This window comes from Silene latifolia, unplaced genomic scaffold (genome assembly GCF_048544455.1).
Source record: "Silene latifolia isolate original U9 population unplaced genomic scaffold, ASM4854445v1 scaffold_20.1, whole genome shotgun sequence".
In the NCBI taxonomy this organism is placed as follows: domain Eukaryota; kingdom Viridiplantae; phylum Streptophyta; class Magnoliopsida; order Caryophyllales; family Caryophyllaceae; genus Silene; species Silene latifolia.
Genome location: NW_027413163.1, coordinates 525,540 through 548,445, shown reverse-complemented (window position 1 = coordinate 548,445; position 22,906 = coordinate 525,540). Strand labels below are relative to the sequence as shown.

General features: G+C 42.5%; 1 non-coding gene across 1 annotated transcript; it reads left to right on the top strand.

The window, feature by feature from the left end:
* Window positions 1-17,834: 17,834 nt before the first annotated feature.
* LOC141638588 (small nucleolar RNA R71) lies at window positions 17,835-17,941 on the top strand. The gene has a single exon (XR_012542135.1). It is a non-coding gene; the product is annotated as a small nucleolar RNA R71 (small nucleolar RNA).
* The last annotated feature ends 4,965 nt before the right edge of the window (window positions 17,942-22,906 follow it).

Genomic DNA, 22,906 nt, shown 5'->3' with positions numbered 1-22,906 from the left:
GAAGGGCTCTTGCCTTTTGCCTTGTCCATGCGTACCTCTTTGTTGATGTTTTGAAGAAGGAGGGGCCAAAATGCTATGATAGCATGACCCTTATACATGTGGTTGAGCAAATGGAGCATGGTAGAGATCCATCGTGGTTGGTGCTTGGAGAGATCATTCAAGCTTTGGACAAGGAAGGCTCTTGTGGAGAAGCTCCTTCATTCGGATCTCCAAGGATTCTTCATGTGTGGCTATTGGAGAGGCTAAGGTAAGTAGAGTCTCCGGTTGATTCCTCTTCTTATTCCTTCTGTCACCTTACCATAAGGAAGAAGTTATACTCGGAAAGTTTTGCTTCCACCGAGGCTTATTGGGCCGCAAGATTGGCGGAGGAGGGTGGTCCTCATATCTATTGGGTGGTTCCATGGTGGCACTTGAGGTCCTTCACGGGGTTGCCCGCTTTGGGTGCTAGTCCTCGTTCTTTGATGGTGGTGGGTTTGAAGGTTGCTTCCTTCATTTATCCCGAAAGGCTCATGAGGAAAATGGGGCGTCAACAAAAGGTGCCCGCTCAAGATACCCTTGTCCAAGAGAATATTTTTCGAAACTCCGAGCTTGTGGAGGTCTTCGAAAGATGGTGGACCACACGGCCGCTTTGAAAGGTACCAAACCCCGTTGCCACGACAAAGGTGACTCCCGCTTATGTCAAGTGGTCAAGAGCTCCGTCTTTGGAAGAGAGGTCCAAATTCCGTAAGGACGAGGTTGTCGACTTGCAGTATCGAGAGGTTGGCAAGGCCAACCGTGCCTTCTTTGAGGATATGTTGATGGAGCTAGCCCAGATGTGATGAGGCCACCAAAGAGGAGAAGCTCGGGTTCCAAGAGTGTAGTGAGCCGTGTATTGGCTCGTCTTGGGCCGAACATGGGGTCTTGCACTAGACTGGAGGCCATCGTCGTAGTAGATCCGTTTAGGATCCATTCCGAAGAGGAAGTTCAAGCTAAGTGGGCCAACAAGAAGCACAAGGGGAAGATGTACCCCGAGGGAAAATCCAAGGGTAGAATGGAAGAGTGAAGACCTCCATTACCCACTTTATTATTATATTGTATTATTGTTGTGAGTTTTTTATTATGTTGTACTAGCTATGTTTTGTGTGTTTTGTGATATTTTTATTATGTGAGGTGTTTTAGTCGACACCTTAGCTTTGACAAGTTGTAGACTTGTCGAGCTTTATTTGTTGTTGAAATTGTAATCTCTCCCGTTATTAATTAAATAAGAGGATTACCCGTGTCGAAAATTGTGAACACATATTTCTTCCATCCATTTTGTAAAGGCAAGTCGGCTTGAATCGTCCTAAACAGTTGCACTTGGGGAAGTGTTTGTGGAAAGGTAGAACGACTTATTTTTGTATTTTTGTGGAAAAGGGAATGGTTTTCTCTTTCTTTTTTTGATGGGGATGTTTTTTTATTATGGGGATGGTTGTATCCTTCTTGTGTAAGAAAGGACTGCCTACGTATCCACCTGAAGAGGTGAAATCAAACCATGATCGTAGTTCGAAATGTTTTGTAAATTTGATTGGGTTTTGTGGTTGTATCCTTCACGTGTAAGAAAGACTGCCTACGTATCCACCTAAGGAGGTGAAATAAAACCATGCTCGTAGTTCAAGTGTTTTTATGTAAATTTGTTTGGGTTTATGGTTGTATCCCTCATGTAAAAGAAGGAATGCCTACGTATCCACCTGAAAAAGGTGAAATCAAACCATGCTCGTAGTTCAGGTGGTTTTTGTTTAGTGCAAATGGATGTTGCCTTTGACGGATCAAAGGACATTTGAAACGGGCAAGGTGCCGCAACTTAGACTCGATAAAAAATGCAATTTCAAATCAGAACGCGTTGAGGAATTTGACTTGAAAATGGTTGAGGTGGTTGCTAGTTGTGAAACTAGGCTGAGGTTGTTGGTTGCTATGGTTCAAGGGTAGTATTTCTTGAGTTGGTCTAGGTTGGTAGGGTTTGTAAAATCCTCCCCATCTAGGTCACTCAGTCTCATTGTGCCCCCCGAAAGTATTTTCTTGACCAGGTATGGCCCGACCCAGTTGGGTTTGAATTTTCCCCTCGGATCGACTGGTAACGGTGCTCGGACCGACTTGAGGACCAAGTCGTCTTCCTTGATGTTCCTGGGTTTGACCTTCTTGTTGAATGCCTGTTGTATACGTCGTTGGTATAGTTGGACGTTGTGCAAGGCGTTGAGCCGCCGCTCGTCTAGAAAAGTGAGTTGTTCGTACATTCGACGGGTCCATTCCGCCTCAGGGACTTGACTCTCCAGTAGGATGCGTAGAGAAGGGACCTCTAACTCTACCGGTTGAACCGCCTCCATACCCTATGCTAGGTAGAAGGGTATGGCGCTTGTCGGCGTTCGAATGGAGGTTCGGTATCCCCAGAGCGCGAATGGGAGTTTGCTAGGCCAATCGCGGTAGTTGTTTTGCATTTTCTTGATAATGGTGACAAGAGTTTTGTTAGCTGCCTCCACCGCTCCGTTGGTTTGAGGACGGTAAGGGGATGATCGATGTCGTTTGATCTTGTACTTGTCCAGAATGGTCTGTGTCTCCGCCCAGAAGTGAGAGCCTTGATCGCTGATGATTTCATGGGGTACCCCATATCGGCAGATGATGTTGTTTTGGATGAACTTGGCCACTTGTTTGGCGGTCAAGACTGCATATGACTGCGCTTCTACCTATTTGGTGAAATAGTCGATGGCGACGAGGACGAAGCAATGCCCCTTGGTGCCTATCGGGTTAACCTTCCCGATGATGTCGATGCCCCAGGTTGAGAAAGGCCAGGGTGATGTCGTGGTGTATAAAAGGGATGGTGGTACGTGTTGTACGTTGGCGAAGATTTGGCAGTTGTGGCAATGTTTGACGTAATTACGGCAATCGGCTTCCATGGTGGTCCAGTAGTAACCTAACCGCACGATTTTCCGGGCAAGCATCATTGCGCTCATGTGGGAGCCGCATTCTCCATCGTGGACCTCTCCCATGACTTTTTTGGCTTTGTGATGGTCAATGCACAGGAGGAGAATTCCTTGGGGAGTTCTTTTGTATAGTTGATTTTGGTTTATCACGAATTGTGATGCAAGTAAACGGATGGCTCTTTGTCCTCTTTGATCAGAGTTGGGAGGGAATTTGTTTTTGGTTTTGTAGTTGAGGATGGCTTGGTACCAAGGTTCATCATGGCTTTCCTCGTCGTCGTTTATGGCACAAATGTGAGCTGGCTCGCTCCTTCTCTCGACACATAGGGGCATCGATGTCATGTCGTCAGGTATGTTGACGAGTGCGGCAAGTTTTGCCAGGGCATCAGCAAATTGATTTTCCTCTCGTGGCAAGTGGAAGTAGTCGACTTGGTCGAAGAACTCGGCCTCTTGATTTATTTTCGCTGGGTAGGGAGCTAAGCTGTCACACGGATTTTCCATGATCCGGACACCTGATTGATGATGAGCGAGGAATCGTCGTGGACCCTCAGTCTCTTGATGCCAAGTGTGATGGCTGCTTGTAGGCCGATGAGACATGCTTCATATTCAGCGGCATTGTTGGTGACGGCGAAGTCTAGCTTGACTGAGATCGGAACATATTCTCCCTCTGGCGATATTAGAAGGATTCCTACCCAGAAGCCTCTTAGATTAGATGCACCATCGAAGTATAGGTCCCATGCGTCAGAATCGGCACAAAGGATGTCTTCGTCAGGAAGTGACCATGTGTCGGTCGTTGGATCCTCGCTGACGGGATTCTCAGCTATGAAATCGGCAACTGCCCTTCCCTTGATAACCTTGAGGGGTAAAAACTTGAGATCAAATTTGGACAGCATGAGTGTCCACCTAGACAGCCTTCCGTTTAGTACGGGTATTTCGAAGATGTACTTGACCGGGTCCATCTTGGAGAGGATGTGGACCATGTAGCTGAGCATGTAATGCCGCAGCTTCTTTGATGATCATACTAGGTCAAGGCATGTCTTTTCCAGTTGGGTATACCTCGTCTCATACTCGATGAACTTTTTGCTGATGTAGTAGATGGCTTGTTCTTCACCGTCAACTGTTTGTGTTAGCATTGCTCCTACGGCTGTGTTGGTAACAGTCAGGTATAGGGATAAAGGAATCCCTGGTTGAGGTAGCATGAGGACAGGAGGTTTGGATAGGATTTCCTTTATCCTGTCGAAGGCCTTTTGGCAGTCGTCGTCCCAATCGGTGTGATCGGAGGCGCGAAGCTTCTTGAAGATTGGTTCACAAATCATGGTGAGCTTGGCAATGAAACGGCTGATGTATTGGACCTGACCGAGAAATTCCCGAATCTCCTTCTTGTTCTTAGGCCGAGGCATTTATTGAAGGGCTTTGATTTTGGTTGGATCAATCTCAATGCCTCTTTTGCTGATGACATGTCCCAAGAGTTTTCCGAAGGTGACCCCGAATGCACACTTTTGAGAATTTAGTCTCATGTTATACTTCCGCAGACGAGCGAAAAATTTCCGAAGGGCATTGATGTGGCCGTCCCGTTCTTTTGATTTGACGATCATGTCATCGACATACACCTCTACCTCCTTGTGCATCATATCATGTAGGTGAGTGGTAGCGGTTCTTTGATAGGTTGCTCCGGCATTGATGAGGCTGAAAGGCATGACCGTATAGCAATATGTACCCCACTGTGTAGTGAATGCAGTCTTATCCATGTCTTCCTCAGCCATTTTAATCTGGTTGTACCCAGCATACCCATCCATGAACGATAGGAGAGCATGTTCGGCAATATTGTCCACCAGAATGTCAACATGTGGCAAGGGGAAGTCGTCCTTTGGACTTACCTTGTTCAGATCCCTGAAGTCGACGCAAACCTGAATTCTTCCGTCTTTCTTCGGTACCGGAACAATGTTGGCCACCCAATCAGAGTATTCAGACACTTTGATGAAACCAGCCTTGAACTGTTTGTCCACTTCTTCCTTGAGTTTTAGAGCCCATTCAGGACGCATTCGACGTAGTTTTTGTTTCACGGGTTTAGCTCCGTGTTTAATGGGTATCCGGTGCTCAGTAATGTCCCTGTCAATCCCAGGCATATCTTTATAGGACCAGGCGAATACGTCCTTGTATTCGTGGAGGAGGTCAATGAACTGTTGTCTTTCCGAGAGGTCCAGGGTTGTCCCTATCCTAAGTTCTTGAGGTGTGTGGTTGGTTCCTACGTTAATAGGTTCGGTCTCCTCAATGATGGGGGTTCTGGTTTCCCATTTGTCAAGTTCTTTGGCTAAGTGAGTTGGGTAGTCACTCAAGTCAAATTCCTCATAGTAATTCAGAATCGCATTGCAGTTAAATTGAGACGAGCCATAAGCAAACTTAGCGTTCATTAAGTTGACACGAGTGAAAAGCTCGGAGAGGACAGACATCTCATGGTTGGTCAGAGGCGACACAGCAGAAGAGGTGGCCCCGGAACAAGCTCCAGGTTGTCACCTTTCATGGGAGTGGGGATAACCCGAGTTGACTCAGCCTCTTAATAAGCCACGACTTTGTGATAAAACAGTGGGAAGAGGACCTTGACTGGGACATCAGGAGTGTTAGGAGCTACGACAGACTCTGACTCCGACTCAGACCCAGATTCAGATTCTTCACTTCCCTCCTTGAACATTGGGCCTTCTCCAGTTGTGATCTTGAGAATGCGGCCTCGGCGATCAGTCCATTTAACGATTCTCCTCCAGCCCTGTGTAGCTTTCTCTGGGTCAGTATCAGAGATCAAGGCGGTGGGGTCAAATTGGTTGTCCTTCAGAGCGATGTTAATGATGTCCTCATAGTCGAGGTGCTTGATGTTATCCTCCCCAAAGTGGAGAGTGACAGCTTGTCCATCGAGGCATGACGATGGTTTAGACTCGGTTGATGCAACTTCGGTGTTGTCGGGGATGAAGTAGCAGTCCTGGAAGACTTCCACACCCGGTACCTGGTCTTAGCCACAGAGTCATAGATTGGCTCAGGAAAGCCTTGATAGAGCTCGGACTCTTCCTCGGGGACAAAGTATCCATTGAGGGTCAGATGATAGGGACGGAGGATAACCTCGTGCTTCTTGCGCTTTCGAACTAGGAGGTTCATCTCCTGGATATCTTCATCGGTAGGTTCGTATCCCAGTCCGAAGGGGATTTTGGGGACCTTAGCTTGTTTCAATGGAGGTAAGGTGCTCTTCAGTGGATTGAGGGGTAAACCCAAGAAATAACCCTGGGACATCATGATGCGGTTGACTGTGAGGTTGGAAAACGGATCACAATCAGAGGGTGTTGACTCATCAGTTATGGCGTTCACGGCTTGGAACCTCCACATTTCGTTATCATCCTCCTCAATGGCTTGGGAGGCTATTCCCTTTCTCATGACAGCTTTGATCGGGGAAGCAGGAATTGTGATTGTTTTCCCGTTGAAGGGGACCCTGATTTTCTGGTGAAGTGTTGAGGTAACTGCCTTGACGGCGTGAATCCAAGGACGTCCCAGGAGCATATTGAAGGAGGCGTCGATGTCGGCCACCTGAAAACTAGTTTGCCTTTCCAGTGGTCCGGTTGCGACGGTTAGAGTGATAAGCCCCGCGACCTTGCAACGAGTGCCGTCGTAGGAGCGTACTCCTTGATATGTTGGGACCAAGTCAGCTTCCTTAATACCCAATTTGTGAGCCGTCTTGAGAGGAATGATATTCACTGCGGACCCGTCATCCACAAGAACCATGGGCACATTCTTTTTGAGACATTGTACGGTGATGTACAGGGCCAGGTTATGATTGGCTCCGAAGAGAGGGATATCCTCATCAGAGAAGACGACCGGGTTGTTCAAGTCGGGGGCGTTCCTTGTCATATGTGCTACTATTTCTTCAGGGGAAGAGGTTGAGGGCACAGTCAATTTCCCCAAGGCCTGTAGCAAAGCCTGTCGATGCTCAAAGGATGTTGCGATCAGTTGCCAGATTGAGATCTCGGCTCTCGTCTTCTGCAGTTGCTTGAGGATAGAATTCTTAAGAGCCTTTGGTTGAGTGTTCGTGTTCGGGACGGCCTGATCGTTCGTTGTTGGAATGACCGTTGGATTATTCGGGTTTTGATATGGGCGTCTGGACCGGGTAGGTGGCCGATCTCTTTTGCCTGTTTTCCTGGGGTGATATAGACATCCTCAACATCATCTCTCCAGATGCCGTTGATCTCGGGATCCCGAGGGTACCTTGAAGGGGTACTCATTAATGGGTGGTTTTTGTGAGGGACATTTTTGTGGGGGTGATTCTTGTGAGGGTAGTTATTGTGAGGGTGATAATTGTGAGGGTAGTTATTGCGAGGGTGGTTATTGTGGGGTGCATGCCAGAATGGTCGCGGGAGCAATCCATCCTAGTGAGGGTAGTTTTGGACGCTCGGGGGACTTTCCCTCGGGCGTGGTGGTGGAGGATTGAAGATGAGCCGATAGTAGGCATTGTCAAGTCGGGTTATCCTTTCGGAGAGACTGGCTATGGCTTCCTCAACCTGTTAGAACATGGCGAGCATAGTTGCGGCAATGAACACAAATACCCCGTCCGAGGGATCTTTCTCCAAGGCATTCACCTCGTCATCAACTGGAAGGATGAGGTGTGAGCAGTCCAGGGTTGGCTCATCGTTGGAGATGGCGTGGATTCCCAGAGGGTTGGTTTTGTTGTTCGGCTTAGTCGGCGGGGGTAAAGGCAAATCCCCTTTCTCAATCCTGTCTTGGATGATGTGTTTGAGTTTGAAGCAGGTTTCCGTATCAAGCCCTTTACCTTGGTAGTACTGACAATAGGCATTAGGCTTCGAGAAGCAGGATTTCTTAGTATCGGTCGGATCCGGGGTGGGTCCGATTGGTCGTAGTTTCCCTTGATCCCACTACTACAAATCCAGGCAACTACAACCCCCTTTAACAACGATTATTCACGAAAATCACAATAGACTTTGTAGAATGTATGGCGCGAATTTTACTAAAATGAATTACAACGGGTATGGTTATAACAACCGTTGTTAATAATTTTGAAACCCGTTGTTAAAACTTATTTGACAACGGTTGTTGTTTTACAACCGTTGTTAAAACTTATTTGACAACGGTTGTTGTTTTACAACCGTTGTTAAAACTTATTTGACAACGGTTGTTGTTTAATAACCGTTGTCAATACCTTCCATACTATAAACTACACAAACACAAATCTGCTACAGCCACAAAATACAAACCTTAATACACAAACACAAACACAGCAGACAAACACAAACACAAACACAAAACACACAATTTCTCATCGTCTCTTTCTCTCTTTCTCATTGTCTCTTTCTCTCTTTCTCATCGTCGCTTTATCTTCTCGCCATCACTGTTGATTTCATCGTCTCTTAATATCTCTAATTATCAGGTAAATCTCGCCGTCACTGTTGGTTTCATCGTCATTATTTTCTTTTTCTAATTATTTCATTTGCATGTGTATGTGTTTTTATCGACCATTATGTTATTTCTTTAAGTATTATTCGCTTAATTAGCTAGTTAAACAAATTAAATAAACTAAAACAAAGAAGCAAGATGATAGAGAGGAATGCATGATAAACATAATTAATATATATATATATATATATATATATATATATATATATATATACATAAATTAAAAAAAAAAATTACATTAATAAAAATGCAATTCTTATATTTTCATAGAGAGTCTTATTCTCCTCTATGATATCCGTCCTCTCCTCCTTGGCTATTTGGAGGTTCCGTTCAGCAGTTGCTATATCGTCATATAGCTGCAACTGCTGCTGCTCTGTCAAGCCGTCTTTTTTGGCGTCCTTCAGTATGGATCGAGCATCCGCAAGGTAGCTCCTGAAACTTTCCTCAATGTGGAGCAACCGACGGATGAAACTGTTGTTGTTGTTCTCGATCATAGTAAGAGTCTTAAGGATCATATCATTCATTTTGTTGATGGAGTTTGGAGTTTGTTTGAAAGATTAAGTAGGGTTTATTTGGAGTTTGTTTCAGCAGTTAGGGTTTGGAGATGTATAGTGAGATAATGGAATGTTAGTTGAGATAATGCATGTATTTATACTAAGCAATGTGTGATTTGAGTTGTTTTTTAATTAATATATATGTTAGGAAGTTGTGCCATAATCATCATCATATCTCTCTCTGCTGCTTCAAATCTTATTACTAACCCTTCTCATTCCATATTGTCCGTCCATATGCACAGGGATGGCAGTAATAATGCATGCATCGAAATTATAACGGGCCGTAATTATACATGCATCTAGTAATATTTAATTTAATTTTTATTTTTATTTTTTAAGAACAAACAACAACGGTTATTTATAAACAACCCGTTGTCTTTAGTTATAACAACGGTTTTGTATATTACAACCCGTTGTTATAACTTTCCCCCCAAAATTGAGTCACATTTTCCACAACGGGTTTTTATACTTAAAACCATTGTTTATAGTTTTAACAACGGGTTCATTAAGAAAACCAACCGTTTTTAAAACCTTTTACAACAGACGCTTTAACAACATCCGCTTTTTTATATAACAATGGTTTTTAACCGTTTTTATAGCATGTATCTGTAGTACTGCCCATGAGCCTCTTCAGGGCACTTGCATAAGTTGACCCTATATTAGTGAACACTCTCTGGGGGCGTTTAGCTCTCCTAGCAGATGGTTCAACGAGGTTGACCTCATCGATCTTGTTTGTTCGGCCGTAGGGGCGAGATCCAGTTGAGGTGGATCCTTGGTAGCCTCTGCCAGTGGTTTTGGCCAGGAAGCCCTTCCGGAGGTCATCTTCAATGCGTGTCCCAAGTATTTACAGATCCTGGAAGGTCTTGATGTTTTGGTACCTTAGCAAGTTGGCATACACTGGGCGGAGATTGTTAACGAACTTTTCCACCAAAGTTGATTCACTCGGCTTGCTGACCAGATAAGTACTTACCCTCCTCCAACGGGTTAGGAACTCGGTGAATCCCTCTTTGTCGTTCTGGGTTAGGACCTCAAGGGTACGGGTATTGGCTTGGATTTCAACAATGTCGGCGTATTGTTTGGCGAATTCAACAGCGACTTCATCCCAAGTGGTAAGGTTTTTCGGATCAAGGGAGTAGTACCACTGGCGAGGGATCGGTTCCAAAGAGGATGGAAAGATTCGGGTGAAGAGCTCCTGTTTGACCCCTTTAATGGCCATGTAGTCTTTGAAGGCACGGATATGATTGGGCGGGTCCTCCACTCCTTTGAACTTAGGTATATCAGTTAGGGTAAAGTTGTCGGGTGATTGATCCCCAACAGGTTCGAACCTTCGGTTGTTCTCAAGATGAATATTGTTACCCCGGGCCAGGAGCTGTTCTTCCAAGAGCTTTAGCCTCTTCTCAGTTTCAGTCATAGGTGGAGTATTATGTTCTCCAGCTTCCTTGTTTTCCAGGGTGTCGATACGGGTCTCGACACGATCCTGGGTGACCTTAAGAGCAATGAGCAGGCTGGCTAGCTGATCAGTTGTTGTGACATCTCTGTTGTTATCATTCTCGTTGATGGACGAAGTTTAAGACGGGACCATGGTTCTGAGGCAGAAAAACGGCTCACATTATAACTCAATCTGACACGGTTCAAAGAATGAACGCAGACAACGCAAAGGACGAGACAAAGAGCAGACTCAACAAGACGAGGGTGACCGTGTGTGGTTCCTCGATGCGGACTCGATTTATGACGTGACGGTGTTGACCGAACTATTGACACGCGTCCAATGTAGTGGCGTGATGCCATTAGACGAGTCTCGTGATGAGACGAATCATAAGTAAAGACCCATAAGTACGTTCGCTTCGACTCGATAGACACGAGGCGGAATTGGAATGGTGGACTGAAGTTTTCGAAAATAGAAATTTTCAAAAAGATTCATTTGTCGCTTTATGGACGGCTTCTGAAGATAGAGATCTCCGCAAGTCGGCCAGTTGAAATGGTTGTCCTAAGTTTATTTGCAAAAGACAGTTTTGAGTTTGAGTGGTTCGGAAAACAATGTACTGTTTCCCAAGACGGTTTTTGAAATTCAAAATTGTATGTTTTGAAAATCGGGTTTGAAATGTTTCATGAGGTCTCGGGGACGGTGCATGGTCCTCGGGATCTCGAAAGTGTTTCGAGAAAAGGGTGTGTGCTTTTTTCGGGTTTTAAAAGAGCCATTGTCGGCGCGAAACGGGATAAAGTCCGTGTCTAGACGCGGAGATTATAACGGCGTAAAAAGTTGATTTGAAATGGTTGTAAAAAACCGAGTTTAAAAATCGTCATTATGACGGCCTAGAAAGGCGTGTTTGGAATGGTTTATAAAAACCGGGTTTTAAAATCGTCATTACGATGGCCTAGAAAGGCGTGTTGAAATGGTTATAAAAACCGGGTTTGAAAACCGTCACTACGACGGCCTAGAAAGGCGTGTTGAAATGGTTATAAAAAACTGGGTTTGAAAATCGTCATTACGACGGCCTAGAAAGGCGTGTTGAAATGGTTATAAAAACTGGGTTTGAAAATCGTCATTACGCCGGCCTAGAAAGGCGGGCGACGGTCGGGAAAAGACCGAGGTTTGAAATGGCCATTATAACGGCGTAAAAAGGGTGTTTTTGAAAGTTTGAAAATGACACGGAAGGACTTATGATCAATTAGCACATAAGCACTCACAGTTTCATTATATTATGCATAATGCTGACACTGGTTTTGGCTTAGAAGGGTGGGTTACACACCGAGAAATCAAACCACGATTTGCGAGAGGGATACCAATCCAAACAAAATGTGTAAGGAGGGTGCCCTAGCCTCGTGCTCGAAAGTGATGAAAGCTTTTTGACGAAACAGAAATGTGTAACGTCAATAGTATGCTTGACTCAATCGGGATTCGAAACGCGGGGATGAGAAAAACTCACGCCGACGAGATGAGCCAATTGGTCGAAAAGGGTTAGGTTGTGGGCCCGGACAAGGAACCCGACCGTGACCGTAATATCAATTAATGCATTCCAACCAAGACCTCGTTCGAGTCTCACCATCTAGGGATCACAAAGACGTAAGTGTCCTAGTTTTCCGCAGCTGAGTCGCCAATCTGTGGACATGGGCCTACCTGCGCGCGCCCAGCCGATCTGTGGACAACGGCATCGGTCTCTTTTGAAAGCCACGCTCGGCGGCGTAAAGATGCTTTCGAACGGATCGTTTTAGATCGGTCGGTTTCGTCTCGGTAGTGGTCTCGAAACGATTAGATATGTTCGGAGTCGCCACCAAGCATTTGTGGGATGCTTGGAACCCGTTCGAAATCCACTTTATACCTCGGTCAAATCAAAGCACAAAGCAGCATTTGACATAGGTACTAAAGATAAGGAAATCGTCCCTCTTTAGCATCCTATCTCTAGAATGACTCTCGTACGCCCTGGATAAGGTCGTCCACTATCCAAAGTTTCTGAGTAAGAGGTAAAGGTACGTATTGGGAAGCCCTTTAATCAGAAATCCAATCCCGCCCGCGGTAGCGGCCTCTACTGATCGATCTTGGTTGGTTGAATGCAAAAGTTGATAAAACGGTTTAAATGCATGAATGCGCATCCAATGATTTAAACCTAATATGTGAAAGCTTTCTAAGTCGGTTGATTTAATCCAAGTATCAAGTATAAGATGTCAAGTTGGATTAATGATTGATTTGCATGCAAGACGGAAATTAAACATCCATTTACTGTATTAGGTTTATGGTGCATAACGTGATCCATTTGTCTTAGTAAGGCGTTTTGCAAATATGATTTTTGAATGAGCAAATAGTCATCTGATCCGTCCTATATCCGGGTTAACCGGAGTCGGGATCGTCCTAGACTAATGCTGGAAAGGGAACAGGCCCTGCACCAGGCGGCCACATGAGGCGCGAGCCTATTGGCGGTGCAAGTGGGTCTCCCCTGGTTTTGAAAATGAGGAGGAAAAGGCCTGCTTGAGGCACGGGTTGGTCGACGGTTATATGCCGTGTTCTGACCATTTGAAAAACGTTTATAAAACGTATTGAAAATGGGTATTTGAACCCGTTTTGGTTTGAAAGGACCATGTAGGCCGCATTTGTTGATTTGAAGAACGAGACTGGAATAATCATCATTATTTTGACGATATTCGATGTCGGGTTCGACTTGACAAGCTTGACATGAATATTTTTGAAAGTAAATATGAACTAATTGTTTTAAGTTCATTTTGGATATAATTAGTCGATACTCATCATCGTACCCGGGTTAAAATCCGGCATGGTATGTAGAACCAAGGATGACTTTGCGTTGGTGACTAATACATTTATTTGAAAATGTAAAGAAATGATGAAAGGTTTTAAAATACCTTCCAAAGTGTAAAGAAATAAAATAAAAGGTTTTAAAATACCTTTTAAATGTTATTAACCAAATATTATCACCGAAACACGGATTAAACCGTCATGGTATTAAGAACCAAGGGTGAAAAATGTTTTATGGTTAAAACTTGTGAAAAATCAAATAAAATGAAATATATTTGAAAATATTTGAAACGGTAAAAACCGATTACAAATATGAAAATGAATTAATTAAGGAAGGACGAGAACAAACACGGTTGAGTTCTGACCTGGGCACCCCATTGAGGCGCGGGCCTATGTGCACAATAAGGGGCTTCTGCCTCAGGCCGAAACTCAGTTTTGGCTCGTCTATCCCATGTTTTGGACCATGTTATGCATGATTTAGCATGTTATAGTCATGAAACAAGGAAAGACATAATAAAAAAGAGGATTTTTACACCCTCATACTTACATGTTTGGTCATGGCGAGAAACCGACGTAAGTGTAACAACTCGTTTGGTCGGAAAAGACTTGGTTTAAAACCGTTTTGGTAAGTAAAAAGAGTGTTTTATTAAGATTAGTGACGGTATAGTGGTCGGTCAAGTGATTTAATGCACGATGACGATACCAAAAAATGTGTAAGGCTTGTATTTACGATCGGCAGGTCGTAAATACGCATCGGATTGTGACTTAAGAAGTCGAGTCTAGAAGTTTAAGGGAGAGGTGAGGGGCGAAAATTCGCGTAATTCTCAAATGGTTGCATTTGAGGGGTATTTATAGGAAAATGAGTGGTTGTGTGAGTTTTGAGCGACGTGGCCACCTGGGCTGCTCAAAGAGGCACGAGCCACGTCGCGGTTCTTCGAGGTGTCTTGTCGCTTTCACACAAAAACAATCATGATTTGTTCTATCCTCGGATTTGTAATCACATGTTTGGTACTTGACCATTCATGAGTCCGGGAAATCTTAGCATAGAAGGCTTTGAATGTTTTGTTTTTTGTGTTTGACTCGTTGTTGGAGTCGGGATTTGAATTTTTGAGTCGGTTTTTGGTCCGGTGTCGGTTTTGACTCTAGTTAGTGCCATCGCGACCCCGTCGTCATGCATTAAACACTTCAGGTACTTTTTAAAAGTTTTGAAATGTTTTATTTTCGAAATCGTTTTAAGTTTTCTGACGTAAAGTTGTATACAAACTGTCGATCAAACGCCGCGATTCCAAAGCATGTTGTAGTCCGATAATCATCCGGTGTTTGTTGGAGTCTCAGCAGATACTGGGTATCTACAACCACCAATGCCTTGGATGCTTGTTTATTTTGAAGAGTTTGTTGCCTCTTAGAAAGGTTCTTCATTTGGGGTGCCTTGCTTCCAACTTTCGCTCTTGCCATACCCCTTTGCTTAGTAGCACCAATGAAAGCTTGAAATCTTCAATTCTAGTAATACCCAAATCAATTTTAGGATAGATAAATGTTGCCTTGTATCCCAAGAATTGGCTCAAAACTTGAAGATTTTGGTGTTTTAATCACTTGTTGTTGCTACAGGAGTGATTTAATTTGATTTTGAGGAAGTTTGGATTTGACTTGGTTGATTTTGGTTGAGAAATTTGTTTATGGTTGATGGAGAGAAAGAGGGTTTTGGAGTTTTGGGTAGTGTTTGTAATTTAAATAAAGAAAATGAATTGGGGAGGAGGGTTTAAAAGACCCGTTGAATTTTGAAAAGCAGAGGGAGACGAGCGGATTTGCCCTCGGGACGCTCGGATTTCTGAGCTGGGACGATCGTCCTATGCTGGAGACGCTCGGATTCTTCGATTATGGGTTTAGGAAAAGACGCCTAGGGACGAGCGGTCGTAGGTAAGACGAGCGGATTCCCCAGCTGAGACGAGCGTCCTATGCTTGAGACGCTCGGATTCCTTTCCAGGGAGAAATCCAAAATTTGACAGTAAAAAGACGAGCGTCTTTCCTCTCGGACGACCGTCCTGGCTGAGACGAGCATATTCCTTGCTGGGACGCTCGGATTCTTAATCAGACCCAAAAATTAATTCTGCAGCTTCACAACACGAGTGTCTTATGCCCTGGACGCTCGGAATCATTTTAAGACGAGCGGATTTGCTCCTTGGACGCTCGGATTCTGCCTCTTCCACACGGATTCAGTTCCATCCGTGGGTGCTTCGTAACCCGTATTATTTCATTCTTCAAATCTCGTGTTCTTCATTGTGGGGGCACTACAAAGGCATGGATAGCCTAGGCAATTTCTAATCCCCACACTAAGGCAAAACACTACACATCAATAAACTCATAAGTCCCTCCCTTTCTTCTCTCAAAATGATGAAAATCTTGATCAAGGCATAAAAATGTAAATCCAAAAATGACAAAATGTAATACAATAATTGAAATGCAAGTTAGAGAGTTAGAATATTTACAAATGGTGGTTTAGGGAGGACTCCACCAAACTCTCATCCGATAATGAGATGTCAAGGGGGCATGTTCAAGGTGTTGTTGATGTTGCTCAACTCCTTGATGAAGTAGTCGAAAGCTTGTTCATTGTTATGATAAAGATCTTCAATAGACCTTTGCACTTGTTGTTCTTTATGATGGTCTTGGGTCATAGCATTACCGATATAGGGATTGAGTATCCCTTCAAACTCATCATCCCAAAGACCACATACTTCGTCTACTTGATCACTAAAAATTTCATGAGTTGATGAAGACAACTCTCCTTCTTTCTTTTCTTTGTCAATGAGGCCTTCTTCTTTGCTTGTCATGGGTGAGCTTTTCAAGATCTCTTTGTTGCAATTTCCTTGCTCTTTTGATGGAGCATCATCCCCTTTCTTCTTCCATTGAAATTTTAACTTCTTCCTTTCGTCTTGCCGGCTATAGTGATCAACCATAGAACATGGCTCATGCAATCGGGGATCTCTCATGGTTTTGTCAAGATTGAAAGTGATGGTTTCATCTCCCACTTCAAGGGTGAGCTCTCCATGTTTCACATCGATCACCGCTACCACGGTTTGCAAGAAAGGTCTTCCTAAGATAATAGGAATGTTGGAGTCTTCTTCCATGTCAACAATAACGAAATCCACGGGGAAGAAGAATTTGCCAATTCTTACGAGCACATCTTCCCATACCCTTAAAGGTATCTTTGTTGATCGATCCGCCATTTAAAGCGTGATGTTGGTACATTTGAGCTCTCCCATTCCAAGCCTCTTGCTTACCGAATATGGCATGACACTAACACTTGCCCCAAGGTCACACAAGGCTTTGTTGATTGTAGTGTCACCAATAGTGCATGGAATGGAGAAGCTTCCCGAATCCTTGAGCTTTGGAGGTGAACTTCCTTGAAGAATAGCACTACTTACTTTAGTGAAAGCAATAGTCTCAAGTTTTTGAATAGATTTCTTCTTTGTAAGAATATCTTTCATGTACTTTGCATAGGCCGGAACATGATTGATCAACTCGGTGAATGGGATTGAGACTTCCAAGTTCTTCACAATTTCCATGAACTTGCCAAGTTGGTAATCAAACTTAGGCTTAACTTGACGACTTGGGAATGGAAGTCCAATCACAATAGGCTCCTTTTCTTTGGCCTTTTCTTCATTCTTCTTTGAAACTTCTTGAATGATGGGTTATTCTTTTCTAGAGTTTTGCACAACTCTTTCTTTATCGCAAGTCTCCACAATGTCATCCTCAACTTGCTTCTTTGGCCCTTCATATCTTGTACCGCTCCTCAAGTGGAGGGCACTCACCGATTCATGTCTTGGGGGATTACTTTGAGGTGGTAATTGCCCCTTTTGTCTTTGAGAGCTAGAAGATGCTAATTGAGTCATTTGAGTTTCCAACATTTTTGTGTGGGCTAGGATGTTGTTGATGACGATGTCTTTTGCTTGACTATCTTTTTGCATTTGAGTGAAAAATTCTTGTTGGTTCTTTTGCATTTGGAGGACCGCTTTTTGAACATCAAAACCTTGGTCATTTGATTGAGTGTATGGAGTTTGATTTTGGTAACCTTGGTTTTGGTTGTAAAAGGGTCTTTGATTTTGGTTTCTCATTGGAGGTGGGGTGTATGTTGGTTGAGGGTTTTAAACATTTTGGCTTTTGTATGAGAGATTTGGATGGAATTTGGTGTTCTCATTGTAATAGTTGGAATAAGGAGTACCACTCTTTTATGCTTGGAAAGCATTCACTTGCTCACTTGATCCCCTACATTCACTTTGGTCATGTCCCAAAGTTCCACAATTCTCACATACTCCATTTGGAATTGATGAAGATGCCACCATGGCATTGACATGTTGCTTTGTTGATTTGGAGGCTTCTTCTAGCTTTGTCATAGCCTTCTAAAACTTCAAGTTGATGGTATCAATATGAGCACTAAGTTGAGCTCCCAATTGAGTAATAGAGTCCACTTCATGCTTTCCTCCTCTAGTAGCCTTTCGAGGTCTACTATATTGTGAGTTATGGACCGCCATTTCCTCAATCTTGTTCCATGTTTGATTATCGTCAACTTCGGTGAACATACCATTTGATCCCATGTTGAGAATGTTTCGGGAGTCTTCATAAAGACCATTCCAAAATTGTTGTACCAAGAACCACTCACTAAGTCCATGATGAGGACATGAGCGACAAATTCCCTTTAATCTTTCCCAAGCTTCATACAAAGATTCTTCATCCCTTTGTTTGAACCCCGTGATTTGGGCTCTGAACATATTAGTCTTTTCCGGAGGATAGAATTTCTTGTAGAAAGCAAGTGCCAATTTCTTCCAAGAGTCAATACCAAGAGTAGCCTTATCAAGGCTTTTTAACCATTGTTTCGCGATACCGATCAAAGAAAATGGAAATAAGACCCATCGAATTTGGTCTTGAGTAACTCCGGTTTGAGTAATCGCATCACAATAGTCACAAAAAGTCTCCATATGGGAATGAGGGTCTTCACTAGGCATCCCCCCAAATTGGCTCCTTTCGACTAATTGGATAAATGCGGATTTGGCAATGAAATTACCAGTTAAATGTTGTGGTGTGGGAGTACCATTGGGTAGGTTCTCCTCGGTTGGAACGAAATGTAATGAAAACTTAGGCATTGTGGATTGATTTTGTGGTTGATTTTGTGTTGGGTTCTCCTCTCCCTCTCTTGCAAAAGGATTGGTAACCTCAATGGTTGGATGAATATCCATAACTTCACTAATAATGCCTCTCAGAGTATTTCTAGCAAGTCTTCTATTATGGGTCAAAGTCCTTTCAATCTCAAGATCAATGGGTAGCAAGTTACCTTGTGATCTTCTAGACATGCAAAATATCAAATAACTTGAAAATAATTAGAACAATCCTTGAGGGGTTTTACTTCCCCAAGTCAAAGAAAGACACAACTAATAACAATCAAAGAAAATCAAATCAAGTTAACACCGTCCCCGGCAACGGCGCCATTTTTGGTCGGTCATTCTAGATTTTGGTAACTTGTCGTTAGGAGTACGTAGGCCAAAATAATATTTATAACTTCATAAACCACTCTACTATTAGTAAAGAGGTAAGTAAAGGTCGGATCCCAAGGGACGGGTATTGATGTAGGATTTTCGATTGCAAGTAGTGCTGTCTAAGGGTGTCACAACTTGGGTTGAGGTAGAAGATCACTAAACTAAATAACAATGTAAATAAACAAGCAAGATGATTAAAATGAGATGTAAGAAAATGATTAAAGGCACTAGGGTGTCATGGGTTCATAAGGGATACATGGTAATTGATCATACAAACATGTTCTTTAATTATGAGCAAGCAATTATTGTTGTGATAGGATTGAGTTGGTTTATATCTTACAATCCTATGAAGGTTTGGGTCCCGGAGCCGAATCGATTAGATTGTACAACACCTACAAGTCGACTTAGTCCCCCCCTACTCAACTATATGCATGGTCTAATGAGACTCGAGTTGGTTTATGTCTTACAAGTCTCATTGAATAGATAAGTGATGGGTAAAAAATACAAGGATCTATAGGCTCGCATTTCATCAAACATAACATGTGCATAAGTTGAGATCACAACAAGCAAGCAAATAAATTATATGAACATATTAGATTATGCATGAATCATCCCCCATGTTGGTTTCCCTTAATCACCCATTAACCCTAGCTAGATGACTACTCACTCATTATCAAGTTTAACATGCTAACAAGGTTGTCAATTTCATTAACAAAGCAAAACATGATGAATGAATAGAAATGATTAAAAATAATTAAAACAAGGATTAAGAGAATTATACCTAATGATGATTCTAAAATAATAAGCAAAAGAATAATAGAAGTACTTGATGAATGATGGAAGGTTGTCAATCTCCCAATAATACCCAAATAATCTTCAATTACCCAAAATAGATGATGAACAATAGAGAAATCAAGGAAATGAGATTTGTATTAATGCTTAATTAGAAGTTGATTACAAGATAAAAAGGATCTAAGAAAGATATTAAGACTTGATCATCATCTAATTAGTTGATGGGACGATTCCGATTTCGCAATTGAATATATGTTGTCGTTGGGTCACGTCCGAATCAAAACACAATTTATAGCTTCACAAACAACTCTACAATTAGTAAAGAGGCAAGTAAAGGTCGGATCCCAAGGGACGGGAATTGAGATGAGATTTCTATTGAAACTAGTGGTGTTTTAGGGGTGTCACAATTTGGGTTGATGTAGAAGGTCACTGAACTAAATATCAATGAAAGTAAATAAGCAAGATGAATTAAAAGGGTTGTAAAGAACTGATAAAAAGCACTAGGGTGTCATGGGGTCATAGGGGAATCATGGGAACTGATCATACAAACATGTTCTCAAATTATAAGCAAGCAATTATTGTTGTGATGGATTGAGTTGGGTTATATCTTACAATCCTAGGAAAGTTTGGGTCCCGGTGTGACACCCTCATTTATTGCGGAAAAGTAAACACGTAACTCTAGAATAAAACTGCATGGATATGTTTGTAATAGGTTCATTTGGGTAAAAACCTGTAATTTTTAAAACCCTGAACCTGTTATAAAGATATCCAAATTGGAAGGTGTCAAACATACAAGGTCTAACTAGAAGTTTCATAACATAACCATCGCTAAAGTCGCGAATAGCAAATTATACAACCAATGTAAAGAGGGAGACATATGTCCCTAAAATGTATGTGACATAAAAAGTGTTTAAGGGTCACAATAAAATAAAGCCAATCTAGGTCCCAAGGTTACTTTGCTCGCTAGCTCGTCCATGTACCCCATATATGCATCACCTACACCACAATCGCATTTTATACAAATACGAAAGCCACGATCAGTGGGGAGTAACTCCGAGTTCTCCCGCCACGAAATGTCATAATTAATATAACATGTAAACATAAGAATATGAATACGAATCACACAATGCCTTAGCATATAGATGCTAGACAATCGTGCTTATCATGTGAACAACAATATAACAACACATAGTCCTAGCATGTGAATACTAGACCGACTCATACTACACTATCATGTGAATCACATAACATCCAGGAATCCAAACTCTATCAACCATTGCCGGCTTGCATCTCACCTTCTATGATTCATAGAATCATCAAACAAGAAAGGACAATATATCAAAGACAGGCATAAGTTCTTAGCACGGTCAATAGTCACTTTGTAACTCGAGTCTATACCACGAGGTAGGGAAGGTAATCGAACCGGTATCCTGGCTCAGAGGTTCTATAAAAACATGGCCAAGACACAACACAACCCTAGTCCTAAATCACAGAGACCTAGACATGCGGATACACACCACCGCACCCAAGACCCACAATTTTATAAAACCATGTGAGTACCCTAAGGAGTCCACCAAAGGGTTGGCTAGTACTTAAGCTGACCACTTACTCTCAAAATAAGTAACGAGGTCATGCCCCAACTTGGATATAAACCCACCAAGTCAGAAACACAAAGGCTATTGAGCCGTGAACATACACTCGTCAAAGACTATAAAGACCTATCTATGACAAACACAACAATACCATACGTATAAGCAGCTGGCCAACAACACAATCCTCAATATTAATGGTACTCATAACCTTTATATATTCAATTACCCAAATTGTAAGAATGAGAAACCAACCTGCAAGAAGTATTCAATACTAGTTCCATTTCAAGCAATATTAACAATATTAAAGGTTTCAGGGAATCTAGGGCCGTTTTTACAATATAAGAAACCATTCAAATCAACCAACATGTGAAATGATAATTACAAATATCAAGGCATAACATAAAACCTCCAATAACAACCAATCTCACCTCAAAGACAAACCCTCGACCCGAGTCCCGTGACGGGTCATCGGTCAAATCGAGGCTGACTGGTTTAAACCTAGTTTGACCAAACTCGTTCGGTCAATCTGGCCCAGCTCAGAGTCTTGGCCTACTTTGGCCCAAATCACAAATTTATCACAATATCATTCTCATGCTATTTCCAATTTCTATCATGTGAAAAAACGAAAGTAACACATTATCAATCACCTAAACACTTAACAAACAACAAGCACAACATTAACTACTAATGTGACATTAATTCGTCGAGTAACTCGGAATAGTTACCTTACGCTAGCAAAGAGACAAGTAATAACTTGAGAAAGCTTCTAAAACCCAAAATTACTCTTCATCTTCAACCACATATGAGGCACCTAAAATAATTATGTGAAAGGACGATATTAACGAATTATCTTTATATAAAAATATGAGACGGAAATTAATTTAATTATATTTTAAATAAACCAAACTAGCGTCAAAACAAATTATAGACACGGCTCTAAAATTATTATGACAACCTCAAACTCGGCCTAACCACCAACTACACATGGCCTCAAACTCGTGACTTAGCTAGGCCACTGCCTAGGCCACGGCCAGTCCACAGCAGGCCACTGCCCGGTCTCATAACCCGCCACCACACAGCTCATAACTAGCTCATAACTAGACTGCAAGAGACCACCCATGACGACTACCCACGGCTGCCAAATGTAGTGTGAAACCATTCCACAATCCGTGATGAAAACATGGTCTAAGTGTCCGGTTTTGCGTTCTCAAACCCGCCCCAAGCACTCATCCTTACGACCCAACTCGCCCCAAACATGTTTAGTGAATCGTCTCAACCTCGGTCCGCTCTTACGCCCCAAAAACAAATTCCCGAAAGGCACCATTTTATCCATCCCAAACTGCCCCAAAACAATCCCTACATGTCAGTATACACCGTCTCAACTATAAAAGACAACAATTAGCACCCAAAACAATCCATACATGTCAGCATACACCGTCTTAAATATACCACTTACTAACTAGCATCCCAAATGATCCCTACAGGTCAGTATACACCGTCTCAATCATCTCCACATATCAGTATACACCGTCTCAACTATCTCCACATATCAGTATACACCGTCTCAACTATACAACTGACTAATTAACACCCATAAGGATCTCTATATATAATTATACACCGTCTTAAATAAATAAAGCTGAAAGTATAAATTGCGTTTGTAAAAATACATGACGAAAAAGAATTTTACTTACAACGGATTGACAGGAACGATGAAAGCAGCACTATGGAACGAAAATCATTGATAACGGATGACAAACGGAGTGGCAGGATCAATTTAAAATCTGATAAAAATTAGAACAGAACGAAAAGAACAAAA